The sequence below is a fragment of the Agelaius phoeniceus genome, chromosome 11, assembly GCF_051311805.1.
Source record: "Agelaius phoeniceus isolate bAgePho1 chromosome 11, bAgePho1.hap1, whole genome shotgun sequence".
Taxonomy (NCBI): Eukaryota; Metazoa; Chordata; class Aves; order Passeriformes; family Icteridae; genus Agelaius; species Agelaius phoeniceus.
The window spans coordinates 8,652,144-8,669,355 of NC_135275.1; the positions used below are offsets into that span (position 1 = coordinate 8,652,144).

At 50.7% G+C, this 17,212-nt stretch overlaps 1 long non-coding RNA gene across 1 annotated transcript; it reads right to left on the reverse strand.

The window, feature by feature from the left end:
- Positions 1-4,843: 4,843 nt before the first annotated feature.
- On the reverse strand, positions 4,844-10,035 carry LOC143695038 (uncharacterized). Its single transcript, XR_013183932.1, has 3 exons — positions 9,468-10,035; positions 9,249-9,389; positions 4,844-5,155 (listed from the first exon to the last, which is right to left on the reverse strand). It is a non-coding gene; the product is annotated as an uncharacterized LOC143695038 (long non-coding RNA).
- Between the last annotated feature and the right edge of the window lie 7,177 nt (positions 10,036-17,212).

Here is a 17,212-nt window from a genome sequence, read left to right on the forward strand (position 1 = left end):
GTTACCTGGGTGTGACTCCTCCAAGGAGCCGCCTCGTGCAGAGCACTGGGCATCTGCAAAGCAAAAGGGTAACAGCCTCCCTGAGGGAAAGGCTGAAAGTACAGCTTTGTTACAAGTAGGACACATGGGAAAGAGCAGAGAGCATCTCCTGACCTTCCTCATTGTGCCAAACCATGGCAAGTTCACCCCAGTGTTTGGCCTCAGCACTGGCACAGGAGCCAGGCAGAGGTGGTCTTGCTCCATGCTTTCAGCCATGGTTGTGTCACACATGAGGCAGAGGTGAGCCCTTGTCCTCCCACACACAGTCAGGAGCCTTGGAGACTTCTCTCTGAACATCCACACCTCTGCCTGGCTCGCCTTTGATGTCAAGACACTGCAGTCTGCTGGAGGGCCTGGTGCCAGCCTGGCCTGCAGCCTCGCAGGGTGTGCAGCACAGCACCCCCACACCAGCCATGGGCCTTGTGTTCAAAACTTGCTCACACTCGAGGCAGATCTTAGGGAGTTAAGAGCATTTTCTTGGCTTGCTGTGCTGGTGGAAGAGCAACTTGCAGCACAGCAGATGGATAAAATTCTAATTTGGGTTTCACATGATTTATATAAATAGGCTTAGACGAGGTTGTGCAGAGATGGCACAGTCATCTGCCAGCCTTGCTCTGTTTACCTCGAGACCCTCTCCTCCCCCTGTTAATGATCACCCAGCAGTGCCTTGTGTGCTGGCAGTAACGAGTCACCTCAGCTGTGTCACCTCCTGCCAACGCCACGGCCCCGGGCTGTGCTCCCAGCGGGGCAAAGCAGCCTCCTGCCACCCCACCTGGCTGGGCACAGCTTTTATGCTCATCCCTCAAACCCAGGGACGAATTGTCAAGGAGCACACCACAGTCATGACTCCCATGGCTGGCTCAGGAGGTGGGGCAGGGTATGGACCACGCTGCTTCCTACCCAGGTGAGTGGGAACAGGAGCAGGGCTCTCCCAGCACCCCTCACTCACAGGACACCAAGTTCTGCTGGGGCCTCTCCCCGGGGTGGGTGGCTCAGAGTCGAGGGACACCAGTGGCCCCACTGCCACCCTCATGAAAATGACACAGTAACTCCCCCTCCTCCCCACTAGTGCGTCACCCAGGAGCCTTCACCATATCCTGACAGAAATCATCAAACACAGCTTTGTCAGGTTTAGTTAGAAACCTCTTCCTCATCTCCACTGCTCCTCTATCCCTCAAACGGGGACATGAGCTGGTGCGGCTCCTAAGAAGAGGCTTGTGACAAACAGGGCCAGGTCTGGCTCCTGTGAGGCTCCAGCATGCATCTGCTGAACATCTCCATCACAGGTGTATTGTCTCCTAGAAATCAAATGTGATGTGATCCCAGCAGGAAAAAAGAAGAAAACTAAGCTGCTGGTTTCTTTTAGTGGTCACCAGCAGCTGGATATGTGACAGCTGCATCTTCCCAGTGTCAGATACAGCTCAGGGGTCACTCACACCTGGTGCAGAGGACAGGGGCAGGGCTCTGCTTTTAGCACACATTGACCACCAGATATCCCAAGGTCTGAGATGCAGGGGCAATCAAAGCAAAAATGCCAGGTCTGGGCTGAAATGGGACACAAGTTTGTCCAGTCTGAGGGCCAAAAGCCGGACTGCCAAACAGAATGACACTTCTCCCAGTGGGCTTAAAGTACCCCATGTCACACCATGTTACATTGTCATGGAAAACCTCTGCCTTTGAGTGCCTTTGGCCCTGGCAAAATGATCATCATCACAAAGCAGATGCACAGTTTGAGGTAGAAAATGATGGAAACATCATTAAACTAGCCCAGAGTTTGTCTGCCTGAATCCTCATTTTTACAACCTGATTTTCTACAGAAACAAGGTTCCCACAACCACAGCACCCCTGCACCCCTCCTCTCCAACTCTCCTGCTTTTTGGACACTTTCAGCCACAAGGGACTCCCAGTTATTGTGGGAATGTACATTTTGTGAAGGTGGGTGGCTGATGAGGAGGTGATGGTGTGTGTTTGGCTTTTACTGGCCAGTGAGAGCTCCTGCACATCCTTTACTCCCCAGCACAAACCCATCGGAAACCAGGCTTTGCTGGCTTCCGCTGCTCGTGGAACAAGTTGTGTTATTTGTATCACTGTATCCTAGGAGCCCTCCTTTCTGTCCTGCACAGTCCCTGGCATGAGCAGCATTTTCCACGGTCAGCCTGGAAGGAGGGAGCAGACTTTAACCCCTCAGTGCAAAGAGAAGATTCCCACATCAGGTTATCTCCATGCAAACCTCCCTGTGAGAAAAAAAGCCCTCCTAGGACCAAGGCACCGTGCAGAGAAATCTCAATGCCAGCAAGGGGTTGTCTCTAGGAGAGGTGCAGGTGGCTTGGGAACAGCTGGGGACCCTCCTGGGGGGCTGCTTGATCCTTCACAGCTCCTGCAGCCAGTGCCATCCTCAAACCCCACCTTCAGCCTGGCTGCTGCCAAAACACTCTGATCCAGCCTCTCTTTCCAGCCATGAATCATAAACCAGCTCTTTACCAGCTGGGATAAGGCTCTCAGGTCACCAAAAAAAGGAAGAGAAATAGATTTCTCAAGGGCCAAAGCCCCTATGATTTGACAGAGCTTCCCTGCTCCTGCATCTGTGCTGGAGGAGAACAGTGAAGTTATGCTGGCAGGTGGAAATACCTCTGCCCAAGGAGATGCAAGCAGAGCCAGGTCCCTGCTCTGGGCCATGGTGGAAGGTAACAGGAGCCTCATCAGGAACCTCCAGCCTGAGATGAGCAGGCCAAGCCACACATGGTTTAGAACTTCTTGGGATCTGAGCCTGGTACAACCCCAGATGCAGAAGGGGAAGTCTTCAGGGAGATCACAGCCACCCCAGAGCACAGCCACCCCAGTCCTTGCTGTCCAGGTTCTTCATCACTGAGCTCCTCCTTAGCCAGCCTCAGCCACATCAACATTTCCCCCCTACTTGCTCCTGTTATCCCAGATCTGCCCTAATTATGGGCAGCAGAGAGAAGAAGGGAAGCACAGAAGGGCTAGAGACTCAGGTCCAAAAGTGGTGGGGTGCTGGGACTCCAGCAATTCCTAAGAGATCTGCACATGTCCCGTGGATGAGGGCTAGGAGAGACACAAGGTAGAGGACCAGGTGGTGCATGGAGCCCCCCCATCAGCCCCTCCAAGGGCTCAGAGCCAAGCTGGGCTCTTTGCAGTGTTGGTTGTGGCATGTGTGGGCCTAAAAAGCTAGACCATGAAACTTCTGTTGAGCTTGGAGGGTCAGTTTGTGCTGCCCTGGGAAAGAAGAGCAAGTGGCAGGTTCAGGGCACTGCCAGCAGCTGGGCAGAGCGTTCCTGCATTTCCCAGTGCCCACAAGAGTGGCAGATGAGAAACACGTCAGGCAGAAAATATTTGGGGTTTTCTTCTAATAGTTGCTGCCTCTGTGCTGAGGACATGGAAAAAAAAAGGGCTGGATCTTCTGTCAAAACCATTTCCCACTACTGCAATGTTTTTAAGCAAAACCAAGCATTCCAGAAGAGAATGGGGAAGACACCCATAAACCAGAGAAAATAACTTATGGTTAAAAAGGTTTCAGAACTGTGTGATTTAATTGTTTCTGGATTTCATTTCAGAGCTCATTTTTCCAAAGTTTCTAAAAAGCACCTACTTAGTAGTAATGGCAAAGATATTTTCTTAGAGAAGTGTGAGTAGCTTGTAGAGGCAATGTTTGAAAAATAATAAAAACTAATAAAACTTTGCTTTTACAGAGCACAAAAATCACATTTGTCTAAGAATGTACTTACAACAGCAGGATTTCACCAGCCTGTGAACCAGCAGTTGGTATGGATTCAATCTCTGAGGCTTTCCCAGTGTCTTAGCAATTAAGTGACATTATTTCAATCCCAAGCAGTAGAATTTCTTACATCTTCCAACAAATACCCCGTCATCAAGCTGGAAGCTTTGACGAACAAGACAGCTGATTCCTGCCACAGATCACAAACCTCTGCTTCCCTCTGTGAGTCAACACTAAGCAAAGATTTCAGTGTGAACACTGAAATCACAAATCTAGCCTTGATCCATGCCAGCAGAAAAGTTTGGATGAAGCATCTACTGAAGCTTCTTCCTTGAGCGAGGGACTTTCCTGAGCTGGAGGCTCAGAGTCACTGTCTGTCCCTCGGGACACAGCGGCATCTAAGCCTGGGTTATTCTGGTCCTATGTGGAGTGAAATCACCACCATTTCAGTGCCACTGGTCCCCATTCACAACTCCATTCACTCCAGAGCATTCCCATGGCCAGATGTTTATCACTCTTGTGTCACCCTCCAACTATTTTGCAGGGGTGGTAGGAGTGGCTTTTGGAAGACATTTGAGTACACACACAAACACAGGCTTGGGCTGCTGTGTGTTTGGACAAATAAATAAGTGCAACTAATCAGTAGAAATGTTTTTATGCTAGCTGTGACCGGGAAGAGAGGATCCCAGCCCTGCCAGATAAAAATCCCCGTGGGGATTTCTAAGTGCACCCAAAACCAGCTGGACTATGACCTTGTTTGTTCACCCCATGGATTTGTGTGGGCGAGGAATTTAAAAAATATAGGAAGCTTTTAAAAAATAAAACTAAGTAAACAAAATAACCCCTCTGCCTCTCACCTTCACACAGTCTGAACTGCTGGAAGAACAACATGGGTGTGTTGGGCAACACAGCCATGAGCCAGCTCTCTCCAGCTCAGGGCTGGAGATGCAGCACTGATGGAGGTGGTGGCTCCTGCAGCTCCCAGCACCCAGAACCAGCAGTTTCTGTCCAAAATAACCACTCATATACATGTATTCAAAAATACCTAGGTTTTCTCTCCATTTATAACACACCTTGGAAGGTGAGCCTGTCTGGGAGTGCTTCTCCTGGCAGCAGCAGGCAAGCAGCAGCTCTAGTACAACACCAGTAGTAATGTTCTACCCCAGATAAAGCTGTCCCAGGCCCACTTGCCTTGATGTCCAAAACAGATGCTGCAGGATCTGGTGTTCCTGCTGGTTACAGGCAGTGATGAACTGTTTCCATATCAGGAGATGGTTTGGAGAAGGCAAATGACGAATCAGCAGCTGGTGCCTGGTGATGGCTCAAATGGAGCAAGGTTGTCAGGACCCTGTCAACCTGTCAAGGTTGTTTTGGTGTCAGGACCTGTACAGGGGAGGCAAAGCACAGCTTGAGCATCCACTGCCACCCTAAGTACTCTGAGATCATTGCAGCACACAGGAAGCCAGAACCCATCCCTGGGCAGGGCAGCCCATCCTGCTGAGGTCAGTAGGGCAGATGTGCTCAACACCTGGCAGCAGGTCCTAGCCCTGATCCCTCTGAAACCAGCAGCTAAAGCTCCCATTTAGCTTCAATGGAAACAGGATTTGGCCTGGATCTCAACTAAACCCATGACCATCAATGGCTTTGCTTGGGGTTTAATTCCCTGGATTAAAGGGAATTTGCCCCACAGTCACTCAGGGAGCCCCAGCCCCCTGGGCAGAGCTCAGCACCCACATCCCACCAGCATTGTGCTGCAGCCAACCAGAGCAAACTGACCCAAGGGCTCTGGGTTTAAACAAACAAACAGCAAAAAAAGAAAGAAAAAGGAAAAAAAGAAGAGCATTTATTTCCCCTGCAGCTGTGCTCTCCCGGACAGAGGATTTCTGTGGCAGGACAATGACGCTTTATGCAGCGAGGTTAAGTTTCAGTTACTTGAAACTATCAGCTCTTGTGTTCCAATCAGCTTATTACCTCCACAATCAAACAAGGCTTCCCCATGGGCAAGGATTGGGTCATGCTGTTCAACTGGACACAAAGGTCAAGCAGGGCTGGGTTTAAAGGGATCTCATGGGAGCTGCCCAAGGCTGCTTTGGGAAGGGGGATACAGCAGGTGTGTTATTCATACTGCTGGGAGAGGCAGGTCCCACGTGCAAGAAAGAGGAACCCAAAATCAGGCTCTAGAGTTGGAGTTTTGGTTCCTAAATGTCTCCTCTGACAGCAATTTATTACTGTCTAGAATCAGTCTTGGTCCTCTCCAAAATACTTAAGGTATCTGCAGACCCAATGTGACATCTCCAGTAGAATTTCACTTTATCTTTCTTCAAGCAAACCTCCAACCCAGCTCTCTCCTGGCAGTTGCCTCTCCCACCAGCTGTTTGGGGAGGGCAGCACCTCTTCTAATTACCTATCCAAATTCTCTTCGTGACCCAAATGGAAAGAAACAGCCCTAGATCCCATTGGCTGCAGTTAGGCTCAGCTTGGGAAGTTACTCAATATTTGGGCACATCCCACAGTCAGCAGCACATAACATGTGATGAAGATAATTTGCATTTCAGGGCTGCAAAGCTCAAGAGAGCAGATGCTAAAGCCTGAGTGGTGCTTCTGAGCTGAGGCTGCAGGGAGGCAGTCAGAGCACAGGGAAGCACGTGCTGAATGTCACCTGGGGAGGCCATGGCTGATGGAGCATTTGCATTTGTCCCCATGCAGAGGACTCACAGGGATTTACAGACCAACCTGGTGCCATGCAAAGGCAGGGGAAAACACCCCTCACACTGCACATGTGTGGAAGGCAACATGCAGTGGAACAGGAGGAAAACAACTTGCCTGCATCTTCTTTGCTCACACCAGAACTGCTGCTCCTCCAGTTAAAGCTGGATCCCTGTCAGCCCCTGTAGCACTGCAGCCTGGCATGGAGCAGGCAGCAAGCCTGGGAGCTGTGCTTGGAGCTGCTCCAGCTCTGCACAAGCCTCCAAGGGAAAAATGTGGCTTCCATGTTCTAATCCACCCCCTTGTCCAGACGTGAGATACATCACTGAGCTGTAGAATGAAGATGTGCTGTGGGATCAGCTTGCTACCCTGCAGTCTTGACTACCAAAGGAACAGATATTACATTATTAGACTCCAGAGCACAGCCCCAGCTCCCAGGAATTAATGCCCTGGGAAGGGAAGGTGGGGGAGCAAGACAGAATTCCTGGGGACCCACATAAGCAGGGAGCTGCTTGGACCTCCCTTCTGAGGTGCCTGCAGCAAAGCACTAAGGAAGCTCCCAAACACACAAGGCCTTTCAAACCAAAAGCCTTTTTCTTCCTCCCAGCTTCCTTCCCAATTCCTTGGGATCCCAGTCCAGGGGAAGGAGGAAGCACAAATGCAGAGGAGTTCAGCAGAACCTTTGTGAAAGTGGCATGAACCACGCCCCAAACAAATCAGGACCAGCTCTGCATCCCAGACCCACACACCCCTTCCTCCATCTCCCTTACAGGTCCTGTCCTTACAGGCACCACCTGAGCTTGCTGCTGGCTCCTTGTGCCAGGGGACATCCTGGCCTTGCCAGGCAAGCCCCAAATACTCTGCACCATGGAGCAGAAGCTCAGCTGGGCTTTCTGCATCAGCCAGCTCTGCCTGTCCCTCAGGGGCACGGGCCAAGAGCAGCCAGAGGCACTGGTCAGGAGCTCAGGGGATGGCCTAGACATGACCACCATTTCATATGGGGATTTCAGACCTTCCATCTTCAAGTAGCTCCTAAGCAGCTTGATTTAATGATCCCACAGGTTTCCACCCAAGCCCCAGGCTATGGGGAAATTTGCACAGGTGTGGCAGTGTCTCATTACACAGCAAGAAGGAACAGCTCCTGGCCCTGTGCACCAGAGCTTCCAGAGTGCTCTGGGTGCTCCCCCTGCCTCACCCCCTGCTCCAGGTGCTCCCCACGTGAGCCTGGGCACCTCTGAACTCACCAGCACCGGGAGAGGGGCTGGCACAGAGAGCTGAGGCTGGGCATGGACTCCACCTCCCCTCACTGCTCTGTCTGGTACTTGCCATCCCACAGTCACCCAGGGTGTGAAAAGGCACAGGGTAAGTGAGCTAAATACCATAATTATTTAATGTAATTAACCACAGCATTGAAATGGGCCCAGTACCAAGGAGATAGGCTGCTAGAAATCTTCCCTCCTCTTTTTAGAGCACCAACCCTAACACAGGAAAGGCTTTGTCATATCTTCCCAGTAAGGGAGTGGAGAGGAGTAGGTCCTGCTTTTTGTTTTGCTTTTGTTTAATTAATATTATTTTCAGAGATTGTTGTTCCTGACTTCAAAGAGAAGCCATGTCTCATCTCAGGCTCTGGTACTGCAAGATGCCAGCATGACCCCACATTTCTGGACAGGTGCTCACACTGGTTTGGATCAAAGCAAGGGAGGCAGCTGCCTTCCACATCCCCATCAACTGCTTCCCAGGGCTGTGGCCAGCACCTTTCCAATGGGGACAGTGAAATTAATTCACTAATTACTTCCATCCTTTGGTGTTTCAGGTGGGGCAGCTTACAAGAACCATCCATTCTGCATTTCTACACCTTCTCAATGCAAAACAGACCATTTTAAAGCATTTTTGGTATTCCAGTGGAGATCTTTTCAATGAACCTGCTTCTCACTCTTGCCAAAGCAAAAAGAGTCCTTCCTTGACAATACACAGTGGATGGGCTCTGGCCACATGCAGCCCTTGCACCAGGACTGGAGTGTTTCTGCAGTGCTCTTCTGAGGTGATGGTGGGATGCAGGGATATCTCACAGCATACTGAGGCTTGGGTTTTTCACCAGCAATCAATTCAGCCCATAAAAGTTGTGCTGCATTGGGAGGTCCCCCCCTTGTACTTCAGGTACAGCTGGAGAACATCACTGTGACTGTAAATGGGGAAATCCTCACCTCTCAGGACTGTGGGGCTCAGTAACAGCCACCCTGGGTTCATAGCCAAATAGCCAATGCCCTCCTGTCACCTCCTCCAGGGCCATCCAAACCCCCACTGTGCCCCACAAGCCAAAACACACCTTGAGGCTCTTGGGCCTTTGAGCAGAGCCACCCAAAGCTACATTATCATCCCTGGCTGGCCCCTGGTGGAGCAGCATCACTTCAGCATTTGCAAACACTGCCTGCATTGGGGTATGAGGATGAAGACATCCTTGGCAGGGCTCTCCTGGGCTCCCTTCCAGCAGCCCTTGCTGTGGGAGGGGTGACCAGTCCCAGAGTGCCTCTGTGAAGTCATTCTGTCCCAAGAGCCTTCTCCTCCCTGCCATCCTCAGGGGGCACAGCAGCAGTGTCCTGCTGCAGGCTGTGCTTCCAGAGGCACCCACAAGGAATCCTGGCTGCTCACAGAGTGCAGCAGGGTGCACCCAAACGAGGGCATGGAGCAGCAGCCCCCAGGACTCCTGTTCAGTCAGCTGGGTGACACTGCTGGGAAAGGGCTCAGGGAAAGCAGGAAGGAAACAACTCACCCAGCTCAGTCTGTCTTGAGCCTGATGCTGTGGATAACCAGGAGTCCATGGGCTCAGCAAAGCCTCTGCCTACCCCAAGAACAAGAGTGTGGAGCAGAGACTCGTGTGGTGCAGAGCAGGAATGCAAGTGGATGCAGAAACCTTCATTTAAATCAGAGAAGCAAGGCATTAGTGATGATTATCTTCCAGAGGGGCTCCAATAGGAAAGGAGGCACTCACCCCTCACTGCAGCAAGGGTTTCTCCTCCATGCTCCGTGTTCAGCACAACAGCCAGGCAGAGAGGGCAGGGAGCTGTCCTGGGGGGTGCTGGGTGCCAGGCTGCTGACCCTGGGAGCAGGGCATCCCTCAGAGCCAGAGAGAGCAGCTGGGAGTAGCTCCCAAATTAACAGGAGTGGGGGCTGAGCTCCTGTGTTGGAAGTATTTAAAGATTTTCTGGGCTGGCGTCTTCACCTCCTCGTCCACCCCAGCAGCACCCGCCGTGGTTTTACCCAAAGACAGTCCCAGTATAGCTCACCCTGCAGTGCTGGGGCTGCATCCTGCCCTTCCAAAAGCTTTTCTCTGCTCAGGATGCCCCTGCCAACACACCCACAAACACTCACCTTCTGCCCCAGTTTCCAAATCAAATGGTTTAATTTAGGGCTGGATGAATTATTTCAAGTGGGGAGGAAAAAATGACAGGCAGAAACTGGAATTTCTCTGCCTTTTTCCAAAAACTAGCACGAGCCATTTCTTTAAAGTTCTTAAGAGATTGACCAGAAAATTAAAAACATTTGGTCTTTTCATGACTTCCTCCATTTTTTCCTCTCATTTTTTTGCTATGACAGAAAGCAAAAGAGAATATTGAAACCACAGAAAATCATTTACAAAAGGAAAGAAAATATCATTTCTCAACTACAACACAAGCAAGATTTTCAGTCTTTTTTAGCATCTTCACTTTCTACCTTCTTACTCCTGGAATTCAGCAGAAGAGGGAGATATCTTAAAAAGATTCAGGAAAAAAAAGCTCAATTCCACAGATTCTGGCTTCTCATGCCCAGGAGAAGTTGCCAAAATTTACTGATACTTGAAGACAACATACTAGCACTGGAGCAGTGATGGTGGTGGCAGTAGCCAGGAATTGATTTGAAATTAATTGGGTTTGATGGTGTTTTTACCACTTTGTGTTCCCTTCCATGCCATTGGGGTTCAATGAGAGGCTGCAACACAACCCCTTTGGGGCTCAAAACTGTCAGCCAGAGACAGTAACATTTCTCCAGGCTGGGGACAGCAAAGCCACACACAGCTGCTGTGAAGCTGCATAGCTGGGGTTTGCTCATTTGACTTCCAAACACAGTGCAATTTGAGAATCAGCTTCCTCTGAGCAACTTCCATGACCAAGTCTGAGATAATCACAGATCTCTTGACCTGCTGGCTGCTCTGCCAGCAAGAGGGGAGGCACTCAGGAACGAGTGGATCTGTCCTGAATGCTGGCAGTCAGCTGCCCACAGTTTGTTCAGATGGCCAGGGGACACCAGCTTGGCAATGAGGTGTCCTTGCATGTCCCAGAGTGACAGAAAGAAAACATATCACATGAAAGTTGTGTGTAGCTCAACGTGCTTTAGAGGTGCTCTTTAAGGGGCCTACAAGCTCTTGCAAATCAAATGCACCTAAATACCAAACGGATTTCAACCTAATTCCAGAGGTAACACCACCTACTCACATGCCAAAGCAGGGAGCAGACAGCTTGCTAATTAACGTGTCTCCTTCATGAATATTGCACTTCCCGAGGAGGAATTTGGTGCTCAAGCAAGAGGCTGCTGAAAGGGAGCCAAGCCGGGCTGAGCAGCGAGGATGCTTTGAAACTGCTGAGATCCCTCTGGCAGGGCTGGTGCTAAAGCCAGCCCCTGGTTTTCACACCCACTGGCTGAGTCAGTGGGTGCCACCCGGGTGCCACCTCCAGAACACACTGTCAGCTCACAGCCACATCTTGGGGGCCACAGCAGAGGCCGTGGCTGGGATGGGAAGGGGAAACACAAAACCACAGGATGTTTGTGGTACTGAACCTCTGTGACATTTGACAGCACCTGGGGCCTGACCTTTTTTAACCACAACCAAACCCCTCCCTAGAACCTTCTGGGAGCTTCCTCAGGCGGCAATACCTGCCCCAGCACTGCCCTATTTTCTGTTGTAAGCAGCCACCAGGGCAGTGTCCAACAGTCCCATCCATGCACAGTTGTCACACAGCCCCACACACTGAGCTGGGAAGAGCCAGTTTTGCCAGCCCCACTGGAGCCAATCAGGCAGGTTTCCCTTGGCCAGGGCTTTCAAAGCTCTCCCATGATGAGGCATTACCTTGGTCTCTGTTTCCCCTGGCAGACTCCTTTGATGTTACCCCATGAGACTGAGCGAGGAGCCACCACAGAAACCTCACCAAGATACATCTGGCACTCTGAGAATGCAGCAAGGTTCCTTGGTGTCCTTCCCACATCAGCATCCCCAGTGCAGATGAGGATCCCCATCTGAGCACAGCTCAGATGCCTGGTGCTCCAAAACCCACATGGTGCCCAAATCCTGTTGGGCCTGTGTATGGCTCCATACTGAAGCAGAAATGACACTCCTAAGCCCACCCAGGAATTTCACTTTACTAGTTGTAGTTGAACTGGACAAGGAAAGGCAGGTTTGACCACATTAAAAGGGTTCCTGCTTTTTTAACCAAAGTGCTGCAACTGCAGTGCTGGGGTCAAAGGACTCATCATTTCAGATCCCTGCAAACTCAGCCACAGTGCTGACAGTGCTGGAGAGCAACCAACCAACAGCCCCAACATCATCCACCAGCACCAGCGACCTACCAACAGTCCTGTCATGGCCTCATGTGGAAGAGACTTCCAGAAGTACCAAATGGACCCCCTTGGACTACACCACATCTCCAGAGGAGACCACCTTCATCACTGGCCAAGCAGAGAGTCCTGCCCAGCTCCTGCTCTTCACAGATTAAATTCAAGGGCTGTGTGTGAGCTCTCCCAACAGCCTGGCTGTTGGCATTCAGCCCGTGACAAACAGCAGCAGGCTCCAAGCTGAGACTGAATCCCACAGCATTAAAGCCACTTCTGAGAAAATACACAGCCCATGTTATTACCCTGTGGGACAAGCAGGCTTCAGAGACCTGTTCTGTAGCCCTTTCTGGACAATCACCCCTTAAATATAGCTCCTACTACACGTGTGCATGAAATCTGCTTGGCAGAGCAAAAAAAAAAAAAAAAATCCCAGAAACTTCACTCAATCTTCATTAGCATTTCCAGCATTGCACAAACAGCCTTCCTAGCCACTGGAAAGTCTGCCTTTACCCAGCCAAAATGCTCCTTTGCAAGTCATTTGAGCTCTTACCTCAGAAAACTCCTTTCCTGCCCACACACACAGGGAAGGAGCTGTAATCTGACTTTATTATGGTCATGCACGTGCTGTTGCCATGGAAATGGACACGATGCTACTGGATCCGACTGCAGCACGGCCAGCACAGGCAGGGACCACAGCCAGGATCCTCGAGGCAGTTCTGCTGGAGAATCCCCCTTGGCAACTTGCTAAAAAATCCCCCAACCAACAGCAGTGAAAGCCCCTGAGACCAGGAAACTCAGGGTAGCACCAGTGGTAAGTACACCAGAGACCACTTGACACTTATGGTGGCAGCAATACAGCCCTTGCTTTGTCATTAGCTCCACTGGAAAGTTATAAAGTCAAGGGAAAAACATCTCCAAATGTTTCTTGTTCTTCAGGTAACTGTGCTCAAGGACTTGGTCTCTTCAATCACTTGGCCAGTCAAGTCAGCCCTGTGCAGGTGTGGCATGGGCCCCCACAGAAGACAAGAAAGTCCTTGCAGTGAAAAGCAGGACATAGCCCAGCCTGATGTACCCTCCTTGGGCTTGAACCTGCAAGGTGCAGCCCCTCAGGACAGGAACAGCAGCCTTGGTGATGGGGGTGTTTCCACAGAGCCTGGAGGACAAGCTTCAGTTGTGATAACAGCAGAGGCTATAAATTCCTGGAGAAGCCATCCTCTCCTAAGCATGATGGAAACCATCTTTGCCAGGGGAAGCAGAGTTTAAACCATGGCCTGCCAAGGGCTGCCTGCCAGGGAAGGATGGGTCCACACATGCCCCTGATTATTCTTCTAGGCTCCTGGCATCCCTCACCATTGCTGCTGGAAACAGGAGATGCTTCCAGTCAGACACACAAAGGCTGTTCTTATCTCCTCCTTCAGGTCTGTGCTCAAGCCCTGTGCTCGGCAGGGCTGGGGACAAGTCCAAATCCAAGGCTCAGGCTGTGCCAAAAAGGACCACACAATCCTGCAGCAATCTGCCCCAGGGGGCAGGACAGAGGACAGCTGTCCTGGAGCTGAACAACAGCAAGGGCTTTGTAAGCATGGAAAGATGAGAGGCAGACAAGTCCTGTGAGTTTAGGAGTTACCAGCATGTCAAGCAGAAAGGGCTCCATGTTCAAGGCCAGATTGCACAGGGGTTTTGAGCAAGCTTATCTAGTGAAAGGCATCGTCTAGAAAAGCTCATCTCCAAGGCATGGAAGTGGAACTCAACGATCTTTAAGGCCCATTCCAACCCAAGCCATTCCATGGCCCTATGATGATGCAGATTGCAAAGGAAAGCAAAATAAAAACTTGATTCACTGAAGACAGAGAGAGGACAAAGCTCCAGCTGTCACAAGTGGGTCTTGATGAAGCAAAAATGCTCCTCTAAGGCCCTAGGAAGGAAGGAAGGACATCACAGCACCAAGCTGCCCACTGATGTCCAACTGCTCCAGGCTGTGTGAGGAGTGCCAGCTCTCCAAACCCCTCAGCCTCGAGCAGCATGGAAATGTCAGGGTGCACCCAGTGCCTGTCACTGAGGCTCAGCTCTCTGTGTGGGCAGGAAGGCTTCCAGCACCCTGCCATGCTGGAACCAGTGCAATTTCTGGCCCAGGCTGGTGCTGGAGCTGTGGCAAAGGGAGATCCCACATCAAGCACAGGGCTCTGTGCTGCACCCCGAGCTGCCAGCCCATACTGGGGCTGGGCTCCCTGCTCACAGTTACACATCTGCCCCCAGCACCAACCAAACCTGGCACTGGCCTCTCATTTACCTTCCCAAGGGTTGAAAGAACCTGGCCAATATTTATAGCAGCCAATCAAGCCAGTAGTGCACTGGATGCTTTGAGAAAAATAGCTGAGGCTTTTCTGAGTCCAGGATTATTTATTATTTATCAAATTGGATTCCAGATTCCCCCTTCAATTTTATGTGTTGTTTTTCCTAAAATATGGATTTTAGTTTATGATGAGGTTTTACTTAGGATTAAAAAGGAGGACACAGAAAGGCAAAATAGGAGAAAGGAAAACAAGATGATAAAAAAAGGCATTCTGTAAAAACAACAAAATTTTTAGTGAACAAAATTTACCCTCACAGAAACCAGCAAAGGCCAGGACATCAACAAAAGTGACAGTGCACATTTTTTATTAATTACTTCATATTAATTACTCAATGGATCAAGAACCAGTTTACACCTCTACCAGAGCTAAAGTGTCACAGCTGACAGAGAGTGTCCCAAAGTGGCTGTGGGACCAAGTATCCTGCCAACCAGGAGGATCCCTCTGGGAGGGCTGGAGCAGCAGGAGAGGCAGGAAAAGACACTTGGCTGATGCAAGGCTCCTGCTCAGAGCACCTTGCTCTCCTGTCAGCCACCTGGAGCACATCTGACAGAGCCAGCTGACCACAGGGCCGTGAGAAAAGGATGGGATCTGCAACTGAATTACCACATCTATTTTCTCCAGGGATTGCCCAGGAGTGAGTCATGCCAGGAGGAGGCTTTGAGCAGGCTCTGGACCTGGGCAGATAAAAGCAGAGTTATTTGTGTGTGTTTGCTTGAATCAGTCAGAGAGAAAAGTGCACAACGCATCAATCCTGCAAAATAAATACAGCACCATAGAGGGCTACCCAGGAGAGGTGTCCTGGGAAATGCTCTCCTTCATTCATCATCTGCCCTGGGAGGAGAAACCACAATGCAAGGAGAAACCACATGGCCAGAGGAGAGATGCCAAGGCACAGGACACCCTGTGCCCACCAAAAAGCTGTGGTGGTGGCTGGGGCAGACAGTGCCCAGCACTACACAGGGCTGGGAGGGAAATGACAGGATCAGATCTTTATGGCATTGTTCCTCCCTGCTCTTCCCCTTTCCCTCAGAGAAAGGCACCCCCACAGCAGAACAGAACTCCTGTCTCAGATGTGGGAGAAAAAGGGATGATCCCTTCCCTGACACCAAATACAAGGCAGAACTGACTACAGTCACATCCCACTTGACATGAGGCTGCAGTGGGCACATGGCCCCTTCCCCCTGCACCAGGGACCCACTGCTGTGGGGTCAGGGCAAGAGTTACCACAGATGCACAAATAGTCTCCTACAGAGCTCCCAAGCCCTGAATAGGGAGGGGAAACAACCAGGGGAGCTTTTCCCTGAGCAGACTATTTTGGGAGAGCCACCATAAGGGCTCTAAGGCAGGCAGGCAGGCATTTCCCATTTCCCTGGTTACCCCAGCAATGAATCTCTCTCCCCTGTGTTACAGGTGTTCTCCACTGCTGCAGGATCACGTCAGGACAAGCTCTGCAGTCCCCAGGGCTTGAGCAAGTGCAAGTCAGACAGGCAGAGCCTGAGCGTGTCTCTTCCATGCCAAGGGGAGGGAGAGACAGCAAGAGCCACTTAATGAGGAAAAACAAGTTCACAAAAGGGGTGCTGCTTCATGGAATCAAATCCACCACAAAAATCCAAACCCAAACCCAGCACCAGGATGTTGGTGGGAAGAAGGCTACAGAGCAGGCTTAGGATGGAAGACCAGGAAGAGGGAGAGAGCAGCACCTGCAGTAAGGGGCCATGATTGGAAAGAGAAGAACCAGGCTGAGGAAGACAGCAGGAAAGGCAAGAGACACCTCCACAGCAAGAAACAGATGGTCCAAAATGACAGGCAGGTCCTTGCACGTCACATCAGGCACCCTGGGTAAACATTCACTGCTGACATTTCACACCTACACAGGGCTGCATCATCACATCTCAACACCCAGCAGGAGAGACAGCATCCTTGCTGCACTTGTCCCCAGGGCCAGGTCCTCCAGCCCAGATCTCTGGAATTAGACCTCAGGTCTATTCCCTGGAGAGCTTCAGTGGAAGGTCTGTGTGTGAGGAAAGGGAGTCCAGCTCAATTGCTTTGTTGCTCTGAAGAGCTGCTGTGCCTGAGACATTTCTGCTCTGGAGGTCTCCAATTTATTTGGTCACTTTTCTCTTGCTGTTTAGTCCAGGGCAAATATTTGCATGGATTTTCCAGGGGCACAAAAGTTCCTGAATTCTCCTTGATTTCCTCTTGAAGCCAAGGGTCACAGCAGCCCTCCAAGGCTTGTGGTGAAGGACCACATCACCTGGAAGGGGACACCACGAACATCAATGAGTCATTTTGTCATCCAAGGCCGGGGGGAAGCATGCAGATGTCCCTAGCCAAGCAGGGAACATCAGGGTGCCAGGGTGTGTGATTGAGAGAGCCTTTTCCTTCCTGACACCTTAGAAATCAGCTCTGATGTCCAAATGCCTCAATTGTTCAAGAGTTTATCTTCCCCCATCTTCACGAGCTTCAACACAGGACAAACTGAGCAGCTTCTTACTTGACTGAAAAAATGCTGAATAAAACACGGTGATAGGATTTAGGAACTGGGCACAATGGATTCAGATCTTCCCAGAAGCAAGAGGAGGTTGCACCTGGATGCAATTCCAAGGGAGTGCTTTGAGCACAGGGAGCAGCAAAAATCCCAGCACTGACCAAAGTCAGGCTAAATCTGTGATGGGCTCAGGGTAAAGGAAGTGACTTTTTTCTTTCAGAATTGCTGTTCACCCGAATCTTTCACCCAACTTCATTCACAGGAAGTCAGTAGATGCTGGCTGGCAGCAAAGGCCATTTGCTGATGTTGCAG